This window comes from Triticum dicoccoides, chromosome 5B (assembly GCF_002162155.2).
Source record: "Triticum dicoccoides isolate Atlit2015 ecotype Zavitan chromosome 5B, WEW_v2.0, whole genome shotgun sequence".
In the NCBI taxonomy this organism is placed as follows: domain Eukaryota; kingdom Viridiplantae; phylum Streptophyta; class Magnoliopsida; order Poales; family Poaceae; genus Triticum; species Triticum dicoccoides.
Window position 1 is genome coordinate 347,301,419 of NC_041389.1, and position 6,935 is coordinate 347,308,353.

Here is a 6,935-nt window from a genome sequence, read left to right on the forward strand (position 1 = left end):
TGACAAGAAGCCCTCATGCATGTAGTATGGGTCCGCGACCGCAAGACCGGTGACTTGCTCTCTCCTGATGATGTAGTTCATGTGCAGCGCATACAGGCGGACGAACGTAAAATCAAGTGTCCTCATTTGAAACATCTGGAAGATGTAATCAAACCTCAGGAAGAAGAGGTCCGCGGGGCATGTGTGGACATACATCTTGCAACTACTCGGCACATGAACCATATAAAGTGGGTATCCTGGATCATCTGAGGCGAGGAGGCTTCTCTCTATCGAAAGCACATGGTCATGGAGTCTCCTGAGATCCCCTTCTATGGCAGCTAGTGCATTCGCCAGTACCATTGGCTGTCTCGCGACATGGATTAATGGCGCATGTTTCATTGGTACATGGTCAACCTTGGTCGAAGGCGACTGGCTGCTAGAACCAACATTGTCAGCTTTATTGGATTTTCTCGCCGCCGGTCTCTTCCTCTGCTTCTTCTTGGTGGGCTGAGGTGCTGGTGGGTCTGTCAGACCCTCCCTGAGCACCACCCCTAGTGTTGTCGGGCTCAGCATTGGACGACTCTGTCTAAGTAGTTGAGCTTGGGTGGAGCTGGCATCTGGAGGCGTGTCCTGCGAGGATTGCATGAACAAAGACTTCTTGCAGTCCCGAGGATGTTCCGGCTCTGGTACATGCATCTCATATTCATATGGTTGACTCATTGTTACTTCGTTGTCAAAGGCAGTATTGAAATACTGGTTAGGATCATCATCGGCCTCCTCCATGTCATGATCCCTATCCTCTTCCATGGGGCAGATGGCTTCATCTGCCGGCGGAACGGTTGGCCCTCCTTCCTCATGTCTCTCGATCTCAGCAAGCAGCACAGACGATGGTTGTACTTGTGTAGGTGGTGTTGTGGTCATACCTTCCTAAGGTCCCGTTGGTGTGCTCCCGGCCACCTCGACACGAAGAAGATTTTTCGGCCACAAGATCGGCCAATTTTTGCATTGGCCAAGCTGCATGGGGGTCTCATCATCCTCTCCATCGGTTTGTATCGGACGAGGGAGACCCTCGTAGCCCGCTTTCACACTCGCCATGGAGACCCTTAAGGCATTATCAGGCATCTGCCGGCGGTGAAACAATCGATCCTTAGGCTTCACTATAGTACCCTTCCCCACATCCACCAACCCGCCCTTCATGTTGTAAAGGAGGGTGCACGGAGTGGAGTCGGCCTACAAAGACATATACGTGCAGCGTCAAAGATCCAAAAAGAACGGAAACTGAATATTAATTAATTAGTTGAGTTGATGAAGGTGCGACGACGCGTATTTACCGTGAGGGCGTCGAGCTTAGCCAATGTCGACGGCCCGACATTCAAGCCAGAGACGGAGCTAGGGCTGCTGTGAGAGCTGGGCGGAGGAGCAGGTGCTGGAGGAGGTGCGGTTGCCATACTAGGTATGGGTATGGGTGCGATGTTCATTGAGTTGCTCCCGGTGAAGCTGGGCATGGGAAAATCACTTGGTGGCGCATTTGGATTTTGTTGCACCCATGTGACCACTATTGGAATCAAGCTTGTAAAGGCATCCACGAAATCAGATCTACAGGCAGCGATTATCTCAGCTTTGGTCTCAGCTTTTTCTTTCTCCATCGCCCGCGCCACCTTCTCGTTGATAGTCACTTGACTGAACTTTTTTCTCTGTCTTTTGGCCTCGGGGTCCTCGCTATAATAGTACTTCCAAGTGGCCCCATCCCCGGCGCCATGCACATGTCCATATTGCGGCCGCTGGCCGGGCGGGTGTCCCATCATTATGTTCATGGCCCCGTTGAAAGGAGTGTCCCACTTGTACTTTGCCGACGACTGAGTCGACGAGTCGCTCTCGGCCGCAAGCTTGTGTTGCTCTCTCTGCAAAATGGACCGTGAATCATTTACGAATGCGACTAGAATGTAGTAGACTTTGTTAATCAGAACCTAATATGTAAGGTGGTAAAAGGATAATTACCAGTAATTTCATGAATTTCCTAGTCGGCCCGTCAGTGAAAAAAAAATCTTTTTCTTGGGGTCCCACGAGAATTGGGCCCTGATGAAGTCGTGCTCCTGCTGGTCGGTGAACTCAGCCAATGGGTCTGGGATCCCGTGACGTTCACGTTCTGCGTCCTCCTTAGCCCACACGGGCCTCTTTCCCGTGTAACCACAACTTCCAAGGCGGTGGTTCCCCATGTTCTTTGCCTGCAGCTGCGTGCCTCTCTCCGACCTGGCCTTGGCATCTTCTTCATTGCAAGTCTCCTTGAACTTTTCAAAGTCCTCTATCATAATTTTTGGATTGTCTGCAACAATCTCGGCGTAGGTTTCATGGTCTACTTGAATCGCCTTTTTCACCCTAGTTTTCCAAGCGCTCAATGCGTTGCTGAACTTCCCTAGGGCTTTGTTGTTGATTTTTTTCATGGCATCATCATCCCATGGGTCGACTTCGTCATTACGACCGGGGAACAGGAATCTTACGTGCAACCTAGTTAGAAGCAGCTTCTTCAACTGATCATTCTTCCGTATTTTTGTGGTGTTGATGTTAGCGGTATCCTGTAGGATGCATGCTAGTTGGTTGTCGTAACAAGCTGCCACTTCTCGCGGCTCTATTGGCTCGAACTCGCCAGGGTGCACCGCCGTGACCACCAGTCTTCCAGTGCCGAACTCATTTCGGCGTCGTGTCCTCTTTTCCTTCTTTCCCTCACTGGCTTGGGAGGTCCCACCTTCCGTGCTATAGTTAGGAACATCATTAGTGCCAGTGTCAGTGCCGGTGTCGTTGGTGGCATCAGTGTCAACGTCGGCGCCACCACCGTCGTCATCCGTCATGACAAGGCGGTCTGGACACCCAGCTTCCTGTCTCTCCTGATCCGCCAGAAAGTCGAGGTAGGCGTGTGCTCGACCTAATTGGGAGTGAGAACCTCCGGCCCCATCGGTGTCGGTCATGTTTCCTAGGGTTCAATGTCGTAGTCGTTTAATTATCGAGCTTTATATAATAAAGTGAATAATGACAAAAAAGTGACCTTTGTTTTGCCAGAAATGTCGTTTCATTCCCGTCGCGACAAATCTCAAGCACTCGATATGTCCAACTTTCTAGCACAAGTCATGCCGATATTCATGGAAAATTTCGGCATGAACTTTGCTAGAAAGTGCACATATAGAGCGCCTGAAATTTGTCGGAATGGAAATGAATCAACATTTCCGGCAAAACATAGGTCACTTAGCAATCGGTTTCCCTGCAAATGACAATAAGCACTATGTGCTGAAGTGATGTGTGTCATCACATGCATGTCAAGTGGATTCACATCACCCAGAGGTGTGCAACAATGATCAAGTCTCACAACATCAAGTGCACTTTAGTTTAGTCAACAGAAGAAAACTCATTACATCTCCACATGGCTAGGCAAAGAACAAAAGCAGTAGACTAAGAAGGCAGCAGTGCCTCTGTTTAGATGCAAGTTAAGATTCAAAAATGTATCATTTGCCTCTGTATATGTTCACTTTTTTTTGCCTCATGAACTACAAATGGACATCAACTACAAATTTAAAAAACTTCAAGTGGACAGCAACATAAGCTAACAAATGCTACTACTCATGAAGTCAATTTGGACACCCTACATAGAAAAATTGGCCCTAACTAAAGAACAACAGGAAAGGAGGGGGTGGCTCACCGCGTGTCGGGGTCAGGGTCGTCGGGGCTGAGGGGGTGGCGTCGGGGTCACCGGGTGATGTCTACTACACAACCTCCTTCTTGTAGACGTTGTTGGGCCTGCAAGTGCGCAGGTTTGTAGGACAGTAGCAATTTTCCCTCAAGTGGATGACCTAAGATTTATCAATCCGTAGGAGGCGTAGGATGAAGATGGTCTCTCTCAAACAACCCTGCAACCAAATAACAAAGAGTCTCTTGTGTCCCCAACACACCCAATACAACGGTAGATTGTATAGGTGCACTAGTTCGGCGAAGAGATGGTGATACAAATGCAATATGGATAGTAGATAAAGGTATTTGTAATCTGAAATTATAAAAACAGCAAGGTAACAAGTGGTAAAAGTGAGCGTAAACGGTATTGCAATGGTAGGAAACAAGGCCTAGGGTTCATACTTTCACTAGTGCAAGTTCTCTCAACAATAATAACATAGATAGATCATATAACAATCCCTCAACATGCAACAAAGAGTCACTCCAAAGCCACTAATATCGGAGAACAAACAAAGAGATTATGGTAGGGTACGAAACCACCTCAAAGTTATTCTTTCGGATCAATCTATTCAAGAGTTCATACTAGAATAACACCTTAAGACACAAATCAACCAAAACCCTAATGTCACCTAGATACTCCATTGTCACCTCAAGTATCAGTGGGCATGATTATACGATATGCATCACACAATCTCAGATTCATCTATTCAACCAACACAAAGTACTTCAAAGAGTGCCCCAAAGTTTCTACCGGAGAGTTAAGAACGTGTGCCAACCCCTATGCATAGGTTCATGGGCGGAACCCGCAAGTTGGTCACCAAAACATACATCAAGTGGCACATGATATCCCATTGTCACCACAGATAAGCACGGCAAGACATACATCAGGTGTTCTCATAAAAGACTCAATCCGACAAGATAACTTCAAGAGGAAAACTCAATTCATCACAAGAGAGTAGAGGGGGAGAAACATCATAAGATCCAACTACAATAGTGAAGCTCGGGATACATCAAGATCGTGCCATAGAGGGAACACGAGAGAGAGAGAGATCAAACACATAGCTACTGGTACATACCCTTAGCCTCGAGGGTGAACTACTCCCTCCTCGTCATGGATAGCACCGGGATGATGAAGATGGCCATCGGTGAAGGATTCCCCCTCCGTCAGGGTGAAGGGAAGGGCTCCCGAGAGGTTTTTGGTGGCTACAGAGGCTTGCGGCGGCGGATCTCCTGATCTATCTTGATATTCAATGGTTTTAGGGTACATAGGCTTATATAGGCGAAAGAAGTCGATCGGGGGGTGCTCGAGGAGTCCACGAGATAGGGGGGCGCGCCCAGTAGGGGAGGGCGCGCCCTCCTATCTCGTGGCCTCCTGGAGGCTCTTCTGACGTGAACTTCAAGTTTCCTCGGTGATATTCTTCCAAAAATCACGCTGCCGAAGGTTTCATTCCGTTTGGACTCCGTTTTGATATTCCTTTTCTTCGAAATACTGAAATAGGCAATAAAACGACAATATGGGTTGGGCCTCCAGTTAGTAGGTTAGTCCCAAAAATAATATAAAAGTGTATAATAAAGCCCATAATCATTCAAAACAGATAATATAATAGCATGGAACAATCAAAAATTATAGATACGTTGGAGACGTATCAAGCATCCCCAAGCTTAATTCCTGCTCGTCCTCGAGTAGGTAAATGATAAAAACAGAATTTCTGATGTGGAATGCTACCTAGCATAATTCTCAATGTAATTTCCTTTATTGTGGCATGAATGTTCAGATCCAAATGATTCAAAATAAAGTTCATATTGAGAAAATAAATAGCAATACTTCAAGCATACTAATGAAAGCAATCATGTCTTCTCAAAATAACATGGCTAAAGGAAGTTCATCCCTACAAAATCATATAGTTAGGCTATGCTTCATTTTCGTCACACAAATATGTTCCCAACTTCTATACCCCCGATGACAAGCCAAGCAATTGTTTCGTACTTAAATAATCTCAAACTTTTTCAACCTTCACGCAATACATGAGCGTGAGCCATGGATATAGCACTATGGGTGGAATAGAATAATGATTGGGGATTGTGTAGAGAAGACAAAATGAGGAGAAAGTCTCACATTGACAAGGATAATCAACGGGCTATGGAGATGCCCATCAATTGATGTCAACATGAGGAGTAGGGATTGTCATGCAACGGATGCACTAGAGCTATAAATGAATGCTCAACAAAAGAAAACTAGTGGGTGTGCATGAAGGAAATATGCCCTAGAGGCAATAATAAAGTTATTATTTATTTCCTTATATCATGATAAATGTTTATTATTCATGCTAGAATTGTATTAACCGGAAACATAATACATGTGTGAATACATAGACAAACAGAGTGTCACTAGTATGCCTCTACTTGACTAGCTCGTTAATCAAAGATGGTTATGTTTCCTAACCATAGACAAAAGAGTTGTTATTTCAGTAACGAGGTCACATCATTAGTTGAATGATCTGATTGACATGACCCATTCCATTAGCTTAGCACCTGATCGTTTAGTATGTTGCTATTGCTTTCTTCATGACCTATACATGTTCCTATAACTATGAGATTATGCAACTCCCGTTTGCCGAAGGAACACCTTGGGTGCTACCAAACGTCACAATGTAACTGGGTGATTATAAAGGAGCATTACAGGTGTCTCCAAAAGTAGATGTTGGGTTGGCGTATTTCGAGATTAGGATTTGTCACTCCGATTGTCGGAGAGGTATCTCTGGGCCCTCTCGGTAATGCACATCACATAAGCCTTGCAAGCACTGCAACTAATATGTTAGTTGTGAGATGATGTATTACGGAACGAGTAAAGAGACTTGCCAGTAACGAGATTGAACTAGGTATTGGATACCGACGATCGAATCTCGGGCAAGTAACATACCGATGACAAAGGGAACAACGTATGTTGTTATGCGGTCTGACCGATAAAGATCTTCGTAGAATATGTAGGAGCCAATATGGGCATCCAGGTCCCGCTATTGGTTATTGACCGGAGACGTGTCTCGGTCATGTCTACATTGTTCTCGAACCCGTAGGGTCCGCACGCTTAAGGTTACGGTGACAGTTATATTATGAGTTTACATGTTTTGATGTACCGAAGGAGTTCGGAGTCCCGGATGAGATTGGGGACATGACGAGGAGTCTCGAAATGGTCGAGACGTAAAGATTCATATATTGGATGATATGGTTAGGCCAAGGGG